The 12,224-nt window shown below is 37.9% G+C and overlaps 1 non-coding gene across 1 annotated transcript; it reads right to left on the reverse strand.

Moving 5' to 3' along the window:
* Window positions 1-4,641: 4,641 nt before the first annotated feature.
* Window positions 4,642-4,746, reverse strand: LOC122490630. The gene has a single exon (XR_006299176.1). It is a non-coding gene; the product is annotated as a U6 spliceosomal RNA (small nuclear RNA).
* Between the last annotated feature and the right edge of the window lie 7,478 nt (window positions 4,747-12,224).

Consider the following 12,224-nt stretch of genomic DNA (forward strand, 5'->3'; position numbering starts at 1 on the left):
CCAGTGGTTTTCACAGTGAGGACTACCTCCACCAGTGATACCATCACCTGGGAACTTGTTGGAAGTTCCCACCACCCCACCCCTACCCTGGGAGTTGCCCTAAACCCTAACCGCCTGAAAATAGTATCCTGTGAACCCCATTGACATGGGATGTCAGCCACTGGGGTTATTTGGTTTTCTTTTCCCGGACTGATGTGGTTTGGAGAAAAGAACTACTCTGCCTCAAGTTTTAAGAATGGAGATTGTAGAGTTCAGTGCCTATGGATTCCAGGAAACTGGAAACTTGTTGCCTCAGCTGCAGGCAGTTTATAGTTTATAGGGTTAGCTGAGGTTGACACTGCTCAGATGGTAGAACATGGGAAGCCAGGAAAGAAGTGGAGCAGGAAGCACGAGTTAGAGTTTTACTTTGCACTCTTGCTTCTAGTTTATCCATGCATTCCTTTGAAACATGGTAGATTTTACTTAATGATTGGTAAAACACCTCTCTGGGCCAAGCATTTTAATTACATAGTCACATGGTCTTTTAACTAAGTTTGTTTTCTGAACACTTTCCTATTAGAAATTAACCAGAATATACAGCCAGTACATGGAAACTACATATATCTTTCTGACTTGCTGAGTCGCCTGAATCCATTTTCTCCAAATCAGTAGATTAGCTATTTTCAATCTGGGTCAAAACCAAAAATCACCAGACTGAAATTAAACTCTAAAAGGCAGTAGCAGAGCATAGAAAATGTGTATTTATTTCCCCATCTTCTTTAAGTCTTCATGGATATTGTTGGGTTTTCTGAAAACTCCTCTATCCAAAGCCATGTCTATTTATTTACTCCTTTATTAGATAGTCTACAGTTGTGTGAGAAAAACTAGCATTAAAACGCTAACATCATTATCATAAAGCAAGTGGTGAAACCATTATGTTTTCACTGAGTCTCAAAGTATTAGTACACTAGTAGTAAGAGAGCATGTTAATGAGTCACAAATTTATTGAACTTGTAAGCAAAAATCCTAAGTCACTACAATCTTGTATCACCAGAGTTAGTTAGCATCACCTGAGAAGGAGAAAATGGCTAATGGATTACAATTAAATAAATATATACTTAACAAATTTTCCCACTGCCTTTTTATTTTTCCTCATATTATACTTATTATACCAAGTGAGTGAGGAAATGTAAGATTGCTTTTAATCTAAATTTTATTTCTCAATTCCCAAAATTTGATTAGAATTTGGGTCTCTGGGTGGATGCATAGAACTGCCACCAAGAGTATGAGTTGGTTTGACTAGGGAGATGAGTAAGAAACAAGGTTGAAGGTCTCTGTCATTATCATAACCAGTATATTTCATCTAGCTCCATCTTGTTCAGATATCCATGCATAAAGCGGGGCGCCTGGGTGGCGCAGTCGGTTAAGCGTCCGACTTCAGCCAGGTCACGATCTCGCGGTCCCGGAGTTCGAGCCCCGCGTCAGACTCTGGGCTGATGGCTCAGAGCCTGGAGCCTGTTTCCGATTCTGTGTCTCCCTCTCTCTCTGCCCCTCCCCCGTTCATGCTCCTTCTCTCTCTGTCCCAAAAATAAATAAACGTTGAAAAAAAAAATTAAAAAAAAAAAAGATATCCATGCATAAAGCAGCAAATTTCTACACGGTCCTTGAAACTTTTCATGAGCACTTAACTCTATGTGATTTTTCCTGCTTTCTCTGCACACTTATATGTACCACTTACTTGACAATGATCAGCTATTGCCCAAAATCTCATATGTTTTGTTCTGACAGCTGACTTGTAAGCTCCACAAGCCCAGATGTTAGAGCCATAGATGCTCATATAAAACATTAGGAAAAATCTAGACTGGCTTCCTACTCACTTGGGTCAATAAATACTTATTGTTTTTAATGTACTATGCTAATAGTTCTCCTCAAAGATCTTCTCAAAGCAAGAACAACAAAATGTTTCCCTGAGAATCTCAGAAGTCATGCAATTCAGCGATATTCTAGAGAATGTTGTTCTCTAAGGCATTCTTGAAAAGAAAGCTGTAAAGGGAGAAAAGAATATTATAAAGTTAAGCAGAAGTAAATCGTGCCACATCAGAAAAGACTGCATACATAAGTAAAGAAAGCCAGATGGTTTTCTTCATTAGAGAGATATGGAATCTGATACCAACATGCAGAAACAATTTTGGTTGTCAGCTTTTCTTCAATTCTAAACTTCACCTTAAAGTATAAGTTAAATTGATTCTTCCAAAAAATTCTTCCAAGTGTTTTATAATGATTTTGAGTTTGTTTGGGGGATTTAGCTGGTGTTTTCCTTATATATACCATAGCTTCCTGGCTTTGGAATAAATCCATGCTCTCTCTTTTTAGACAACGTTTCTTTTAGTTTATGTAAGTCTAGATATTAAATCTTGCTTCATATCTTACTTTCTGTAGTTTTCTAGGGTCCAAAGGGCTAGAATCCCATGTTTCTCTGTCTCTGATATTTTTTTCTGGTCTTAACTACCTATTCTTGTTTTTCCTATCGATGGTGTGTACACTTGCTCTTGGTGTCTTAGGGTATTATGTTATTGACTTCATTGCTTAGTGCCAATATAATACATAATTATAGTTAAAACCCTGTCATGGGGGCAGAGAAGCATGTTTTTACTATAAGATGAGATGTGGTGGTAAAGTAAAAAACTTTAAGACTTTATCTTGGCTATGTAATGACACAGATTTACAGTGTGTAAAATATGACAAATATTTGTAATTCTTGAGAATTCCAATGATGTCAAGTATATGGAAACTCTCTGTCCATAATTTGGAAATAGACTTTGTTGGAATATATTCTCTAGTATCTGTGACATGCATCCTTTTGCAGTTCTGTCACTCAATCTATTGTGATACTATATGTAATACTTAAAGTCTGGTTAGTGGCGTTAAGGGTGATTTCTCTCCATTCCCTAGGAGAATGTCATCTCCTCATCTCACAGACACATTTGTACCAAGGTAAGTGACTGAGGCTTTTTGAATGAGTCAGAGCTAATAATTATTCATGTCACCAGTTGCAGAAACCTTAAAGGTGTAAGCATCTCCAGAAGCAATATGGTTGCATAGGTGTTAGTAACTAAATGTCCATGAACCTTAGGGAATAAGTGTATAGGCTTCAGGGAGCCCAGAAACCCTCTGAAGTATTGGTTACTTGTGCATTTATTCTTTTTTTTTCTCTAGATAGGTTGAGTATTCTATCAAATTCTTAACCATGACACTAAAGGGAGGCAGCATAGGAAAATTGCATGGAGACTTCAGTGTAAAAACTTGTGTTTAATTCATTAATGCTAGATGATAGTGACCCCCAGGAAGCTGGCTGACAGTGCTATTTACCTTTTAGACAAATTCCATTCTTTATTGTTTTTCATTCTTTTGAAACTTACCAGCACCCAGACGTGGCATTCTACACATTCATTCATTCATTCTATATGTAAAAGGCTATGATTTATTGAAAAGCATACTTTTTAAAAATGTTTATTTATTTATTTTGAGAGAGAAAGAAAGCGTGAGTGGGGAAGGCAGAGAGAGAGGGAGAGAGAATCCCAAGAAAACTCTGAGCTGTCAGTGCAGAGCCCAACATGGGGGCTCCATCTCACAACTGTGAAATCATGACCTAAGCTGAAACCAAGAGTCGGACACTTAACCCACTGAGCCACAAAGGTGCTCCGCAAAGCATAATTATACAGAAAATTGCAAGGAAAGTCAAATAATATTCAAAACCAAAATTTAAAATTTAATGGCTTAAGCCTAAGGTTCCATTACTTTTTCAAGATCTCAGAAGTATTAGCAGTGGAAGAATGCTTTTCCTTTTTCTTTTCTTTTTTTCCTTTTTGTGATGTTCCCCCTTTTTTATTTATTCTTTTTTTTTTCTTGTTTCTAGTCTTTCTTCTGATATTCTTGTTTCATTTGTTTTGAAGTGTCCTCTTTTATGGAACTAGATGAATAAGACCTTTTCCTTTTTTTTTTTTTTTTAAACTGACTCATCAATGTCCAGGACCTTAGACAAGGGAGGCATGGGGGAAAGAAAAAACACATCACCACCACCTCCAAGCCATGCAAGCCAGTTCGGAAAGGATGTGTTGGCCTTAGAAAATGTTTCTGGCAGTGTTACTATCCCTGGTGTCAAGAAGTTCATTGGAAAATTCCCTATATGGGTGGGCTCAAGATGGTTTGACAGTTAAAGAATCCAATCTTCAGGCAGAGGGAAGCAGTGGAAGTTAATTTTGGATATTAATTGGTTTTACATTTGATAGGAAATAAAGTCTCAGTGGAACTCTGCTGGCTGTCTTTTTATCCTTCTAGGTAAGAGTACCATCTTACAGCATCTGACTTCAGCCAGGTCATGATCTTGCGGTCCGTGAGTTCGAGCCCCGCGTCAGGCTCTGGGCTGATGGCTCAGAGCCTGGAGCCTGTTTCCGATTCTGTGTCTCCCTCTCTCTCTGCCCCTCCCCCGTTCATGCTCTGTCTCTCTCTGTCCCAAAAATAAATAAACGTTGAAAAAAAAAAATTAAAAAAAAAAAAAAAAAAGAGTACCATCTTACCTAGAGAAGGGCAAAAACTTATTTTTTTATAGACTTTGGAACATTGGGACTTTTTTGAGGGTTTTTTTAAAAAATAAATATGAACAAAAACATGAAAGCCTTCACGAATGTGTGTGTCATCCTTGTGCAGAGGCCATGCTAATCTTCCCTGTATCATTCCAATTTTAGTATATGTGCTGCCGAAGTAAGCCTGGAACATTGGGATTTTTAAGGCTAAAGTACTCAGATGTGGTCTGTGCCCTCCTCCCTCGGCCCTATCCTCCCATCATTTCTCCTTCTTCATGCCTACACAAAATGAGAGAGCTCCTGAAAAGAACTCTGAATTTATCCAATAAAATTATAGGACAGTTATCCTATAATAACTGCTCAAAGCAGTTATCCAGTTCAAACTTCTATCACATGTGAATTTATCCCAAAACATCTTAAGACATGATTGTTTTAAGATTTGCTTAAATACTCCCAAATAGACTGAAATTTGTGCTCTACATGAGGGCTCTTGAGCCTAATGGATGGTTCCTAGGGTTGAAGAGTCAGACAGAAACTCCTCCGGACTATGTAGATGAATATAGATTGTCACACTTCTTGGAGTTGGCCAATGTCCTCCAGATGTCGGTGAAGCAGAGAGCTACCTCCTTGCCCATTTTCCTCAACTGAATACACACTAGTCTTCAAAGAGACTTTTAACTGCTCTTTCACTCTTTCTTTCATAAGTGTCTGGAACCAGACCAGAGAGTATTTGGAAGTAAGTTCTGGTATAACTAAGGGTTCCCTTGGTAAGTCTTCCTTCAGAAAGTGGCTCAGTTAAATGTTCCTTCCTTCCATAATGTGAGGTTCCTTGTTGACAATTCTTATTATATTCTAACCCTCCCCATACAACTCTCTTTAACTGTCTGCTACTCAGTGTCTCCACATTCTCCCTCTGGACACACAGAACTGATCCAAGACCTTGCTCAGTCCTATGTGCCTTTTTAGTCCATTCCTGGGGTATCTTGGCTGGATGTCAGGGAGCTTCACCTGCTCTAACAAGTCCTGTCTTATACCTGAAGGGAGTCTTCTTATATGAGGGAATACGGGGTTGAGGTGATGGAAGTTTCTTTAACTCTTGTTCTACCTCTGCCCAATAACAGATCTGTGGTCTCATTTGCTCCTGAAGTTTTTGACACAAACATTATGATGACCATGAGAATTATTTTTTTCTTTCAATAGTCTACCAAGTCTAGTTTATGTAAGAAATGTGTATTCCTCCATTTAACAAATGTTTGTCACACTTTTTATGAAATAAAAAACCTGGCCTTTTTAACGTATAAAAGTACATGATTCTCATTTTTTTAGGCATCCCTCCACCTTACATCTCAGTAAAGCCATTCATTAATTGACAATGCTTCTACAATTCAGATAAATGGCACCATGTTCCCAAATTTCTTTATAATCCTCAAGATTTTCCCTTTTACCAGAGAAAGGGGTTTTGGTGCTTTCTATAAAATTGGAAATTATGAGACACAGATTCCTTAGATATGATGACCAAGGATTAGGTTAAAGACTTGATGTATGGGGGGGTTTAAATATCTCTGCCTTTGAAATATTGGTCTTCAGTTTCCACTTAACTTTTCTAAGGTGGATTTGTGGTTCAGAAATTGAAAATTAGGATCGAGTCTTGAAATACATTTAGAGCTTGAACGGACTCTGTCATAGTATTTAGTGTGATCCAGCCACTAGCCAGACCTGTCTTCATGGTGATTTCCTCAGGGTAGAATTTGATCAGCTCCACTAGATCTACACAGTACCTAGTAGTATATTTATATGAACTAGTGAGTGCTCCCAAGCCCCTTTTCAATTGATAAAAAAACCTACCTTATTTTACGATCTCCAGAGGTGTTTATAATGATGGCGATTTACAAAGTTAGAGGAAAAGACAGAACTGATAGGAAGTAATCAGTCAAAAGCGCACAGAACACATCGGGAGTGGGGACAAAGGGTCCGACCATGTGGGCAGTGAGTAAAAGAAATACAGCATTGGGTATGTGTGTTATAAAATAGATGATCTATGTCACTGTGAATAAAGCCTACAGAACCTTTGCATAATTTGGTTTCATTTTTGGTGAATGTTTTAAAATGCACATTTATAAAAAAATATTTTTTGTAGGTAATTATATATTTTTCCCAGTTTTCTCAACTTACCATTTACAATGAACATGTATGATTATTGTTTATGAATGAGTCACTGTGTTGAACTAAAAACATTTCTGATATTAAAACTTCATTCTTGTTTCCTAAGAAATCTAATCAAAGTGATAGTAACATATTCTCACAAAGGATAGTCCATGAAATGGTGGAGTACATTATTCAGACACCAGAATACAATAATCAGAAGACCATTACACTTCATAGAATACTATGCCCAGTGACAATGCCTGTGACAATGAGCTAATTGCAACCATGAGCACTGAGGGAGGAAGGTATATGAATCATTGGACAGACACTATTGTCATTAATAATAAGCACTGAGAATAAGGTATTCAGGTTTTTTACCATTACTGCTACTGCTCTGACTGTAGATTTATTTTCAAATTTTGAATTGATGACCACATAAAACTAAGAACAACACCCACAGAAATAACAAAATGTGAGTTAATGTATTCCAGAAGCCAGTCCTTACTAACCTCTGTAATGCATAGATATTTACATTTAGTGGTGAACTGCTGAACTGATAGGGTAGTATTTTTCAAACAATGATCTGGAGCTGTAATGATTCCTGTACACTCCCTTTGGGGCTGCTTTGGGTCAGGAGTAGGAGGTGGATGGAGGGGTTGGGTGCCTTTTCCCTCTTATTTCCTACCTGAGCATCCTTTGAGGTGTATTTTAAGATTTTTGTTTCCAGGATATTTCTTTGGCTCCTGGACCCTCTGTTCTCTCAATTCCCAAATTACTTATTATTTGGACCCTGCATTTTGGCACTTAGGCACGTACAGCCTGACACTGATGGACTTCTCCATAAAGATTATAAGTTTATTGAGGTCAGAGGCTGTGCATTATGTTAGTTTTCATTTTCCAGGGCACATAGCATTGTATACGTGGCAGACGCTCAAAAAAAATTTGCTGAATTGTATGCAAATAATATTATCATAGCATTTTTGACCTCATGAGACATTGAGAAATCATTTAATTCAAGTCCCAGTTTGCAGATGAGGAAAATGAAGCCAACAGAAGTTAGGTTCTTGATCCAGATCATATGACTAATGTATAATTTAAAAATAATCCAAGCACTTTATTTGCTTAGGAAGTAGATGTCTCATTCATATTCTTACTCACCCTATTTGTTTTCCTAACAGGCTTTGCTTTTCACCAACAATGCAAAATTGCACCTCATCATCACTACCACTGGGGTGAGAATTTGACATATTTGTAGTTCTCTTTAAAGCTCTGATTCTGTGATTAACACGCACAAACACATTTGCTAATGCTTGCAAACTTTCTTTTTTAACTTGGTAATTTTAGGCTTCATCATCAAACCCCTATCTTCGGTTCCAAAAAGAATTATTGCACCCCTCTGGTCATAAAAAGCTTTGTTTCTGCTCCAATTTTATCCCTTACCACCTGTGTTATTAGACCTGTATTGTGGTTTGCTGAATGAATGTTTATCTCCCCTACTATTCTGGGGTTGTTTGAGAGTGGGGGAACCACATAATAATCACTTGGACTTCTCCATATCGCTTAGCCCTGTCTTTGAGTGCAGTGAGAACTTCAAAAAGGCTTAAAAATGGTTTTGTCCCACCTAACATGATGAAATGATAATTACAAGAATTTATTCCTGAGAAATCAGACATTTTGCATGCAAATGCTAACCAAATCCTATTGCTCATTATTTTAAAAGAATGATTATAATCTATTGCATGTCAACACAAACCAACCAACAAATTTCCTAAAATGTAGTTAAACCCCAGTAAAATATTTAGTTATAAGTAACTACTATGTTAAGAAGTTAGAAGTTTAACCATTTCATATTATAAAGTGATGTATGGGGACAGATGGTAGGTACACTTGTGCTGAACACAGACATATTAAAGAAAAAATGTGGAAGAACGAACATTAAACATTTAACGAGGAATAAATGAAGCAAGGGTCATGAGGAAATGACACAATGAGGGAATGTGGAACACAAAAAGGCAATTTTAAGTAAATAGCAGACTCAGAGGAACTGATAAAGAGGCATCACATTTCTGAGGCTGCTCTAAAGGCTGAACAGGAGACTGTGATCAATCTTCAGGGAGTTGATGGAGGCTTTAGGATGCAAAAACACTTTAAAACAAGTAGACAGTTTTGCTTATTTAAAAAGAAGAAAAGGAGCACCTGGGTGGCTCAGTCAGTTCAGCATCTGACTCTTGATCTCAGTTCAGGTCTTGATCTCAGGGTTATGAGTGCAAACCCTGCACTGGGCTCCACACTGGGTGTGAAGTCTACTTAAAAAAATAAAGAAAGAAAAGAAGAAAAGTTTTTAACCAGGATTCTTTGTCATATCACTACTATATTCTAGCATGTTCATTATCTCATCTGCATGACTCCTTGTTCCATGGTCCTTTCTTAGGATCTACTCTTAGCAACAGCATCACATAAATTCCATGTGGTACTGTGTTTTGTTTTGTTTTATTTTATTTTATATTGTATTAAGTTTATTTATTTATTTTGAGAGAGACAGAGACTGCATGAGTGGGGGAGTGGCAGAGAGAGAGGGAGAGGGAGAGAGAATTCCAAGCAGGCTCCATGCTGCCAACACAGAGTCTGACATGGGGCTCAAACTCATGAACTGTGAGATCATGACCTGAGCAGAAACCAAGAGTCAGGCATTTAACTGACTGAGCCACCCAGGCACCCCATGATGCTGTATTTTAAGTGTAATTTAAGACTTTTATATGCACCTCCTGTTGTTAATAATGTTGCACTGAGTTTTAATGACATAAGTATAAATTTTTTTCTTTACAAGTAATGAACAAGAAAACGTATTTAAAGATACATGTGTTTTTATGAAGTTGCATATTAAAAATCTAAGAAACGACTAATAGAGGGTATAGTCTGTGGAAATAACATATAAGGTCTCAGCTTGCTTTGCTCCTCTTCAAGGGGTATATCATTCTTCCAAGGGGATAAAATTCTCAAGTCATTAAAAATATTTATTGGGTACCTAGAATGTTTATGGCATTGTCAAAAGCATTGTGGAAGCTACATAGACAGATCAGATATGGATCCCGAGATAAGATCTGTTCAGAAGCAGCTGCACAACCTGGTGGGAAAGGATTATATCTAAACGCAAGATGCCGGAGTCCAGAAGAGTGGCATGCTGTGTAGTATCTGGGAATAGTAGTATCTGGAAAGAATTGGTGGCATCTTTCAGCGTAAAGATAGAAATTGAGTAGAGTATGAGCAAGCTAGCATTCTTATGTAAAAAGCAAATGTGTTCTTTATAATGAGAGGCATTCCTATGGGAGTAGGGAGAGGGTGATTCTATTTGGGAGGTGGGTTTTCAGTAGTAGGAAATGGCTTTGCACTGAGGTGGTTCTTTGAGAACTATAGCATACTATGGATAGTACTTCAATCAGAGAATTCAATGTAGAGAAAATTCAAAGGCTTCATTGTTATGAAGCTTTCTGCCTTCAGTTCCTTGAAAGAGAGGAGACAGGAATTGGAGTAATAAACACATCATAATTAATACTGGTTGAGCAGTAATTTTGGGACTTAAATTCTTGCAACAGACTCTGCCTTAAGGCAGCATGGACTGGGTAATTATCCGTTTTTAGGGGATAGGAACTAAGTGAAACTCTAGCTAGCACCTACTGTCTGAGGTGAAGATCTGTTGTTTGCTGTCTAGCATTCACTGCCCCCTCCTAAATTTCTTTTGGTCACCACCTCATTCTCAGCCATCAAGGGTGTGGTTTTGACCTCCCTGCCATCTCCAGCAATGGGTCTTGACTGTCTTGAATCTATCAATGTGGCTTTTTCCTTCAGTCAAGTGACTGGATCAAGGATAGTCATGTAATACCAGTGGACAGAACTCAATGTGAGACGTTTACTGGGGAAGCCACTAAGGAGAAATTTCTACAAGAAAGAAAGAAGCTTCTCTTTCTTCTTTAGACAATGTAAAGAAGTAAGGTACAGAACTGACACTGCGACTTTTATTGTCGCTCGTTGTGTTTATTCTGATTTGCTTTGCTTTTGGCCTTGGCTTCCACAGGAAGAAAACTTGGAGCTCTTGGAGGATGGAGTGGATGTCTCAGGGTGGGTCATGGGTGGGCTAGGGTAAGACAGACAATGGCAGAGTACAGAGATGGAGACACTAGGCTCTTGTTGACAGTGTCAGGCTCCTGGATCACCACTGGCCACCCTAAAGCTGGCCCCTCTAGGGATGGAGAATATTCCTGACACTGCCATATTATAAATCTCTTAGGTATTGTTTTGGCATGATTATGTGTATGGATAAATGCACATGTGTATTGAATGTGGGGTGGGCACAGCAAGGGCCAACCAGCTCTGAAATAAGACTGTTGTAAAAATGAGCGTGGAATGATTCAGAACAGAGTGAGGTCAAGTCATATTACAGCAAGAAAATGACTCACCTTCAGTGACAATATACCTAAAATCATCTTAGAAAATCCAAGTGAAGCAATGAAAAGATCCTAAATTAATGACAGTTCAAAGCCACCTACATCAAGAGCAATGTACAAAAATCAATACATCTCTATACCAGCAACAACTGGTAAGCAAACATAATGGAAAAAATAATCCCATTTACAAGAGCACCCCAAACCCATTAACTAATTATGAACCAATACAAAAAGAGATGTGTAGATCCTATATGAAGAAAATTACAAAAGCTTAAGAAAACTATAAAAGAACATTGGAGTACCTCTTAGCGAGATGGAAAGAGTCACTATTGTAAAGGTATAAATTCTTCTTGAATTAATATAACACTATTGCAATTTAAATTTGAAGAGCTTTTTTATTTATTTTCATTTATTTTAGTATAATTTATTGTCAAATTGGCTTCCATACAACACCCACTGCTCATCTCAACAATTGCCCTCCTCAATGCCCATCACCTACTTTCCCCTCACCGCCCCCCATCAACCCTCAGTTTGTTTTCAGTATCCAAGAGTCTCTTATGGTTTGCCTCCCTCCCTCTCTGTAACTTTGCTTTTTTAAACTTAGCAAATGATTCTAAAGTTTTCAGGAAGAATTTATCTGTAAGGATAGGTGTTTTAGGAATTGTTATTTTTGTCTTAAAAATAAGAAGAGGGTCTCTTCCTGACAGGCCCCACATTAATTGAATCTTTTTATAGAGCAATAAGTGAAAGTGTCAGAACCTTGAGATAAATATCAGTTTGAAGGGTTTTTCAACAAAATTGTTTGATTTTCACCCCAATATAATATTAAGTTAAAATAAAGCATCACCTGAATTGATTTCGCAGCCCTCTGTTGATGATAACCTTTTCTAGGAACCCTATTAAATGTTCTACAGGGGTTCATTCCTCCATATTACGTGGGACCGTGGTCATAGCCTCCCCTCCGGAGGGGCCAGCCTCCCCCCCCCCACCTTTAAAGGTCAAAAATGCATTTTGGTCAATGGATATTTATGAAGATAGGATAGATGGTAACTCTTAAAGCTGATGATAGGTGATG

The sequence above is a fragment of the Prionailurus bengalensis genome, chromosome B2, assembly GCF_016509475.1.
Source record: "Prionailurus bengalensis isolate Pbe53 chromosome B2, Fcat_Pben_1.1_paternal_pri, whole genome shotgun sequence".
Lineage (NCBI taxonomy): Eukaryota > Metazoa > Chordata > Mammalia > Carnivora > Felidae > Prionailurus > Prionailurus bengalensis.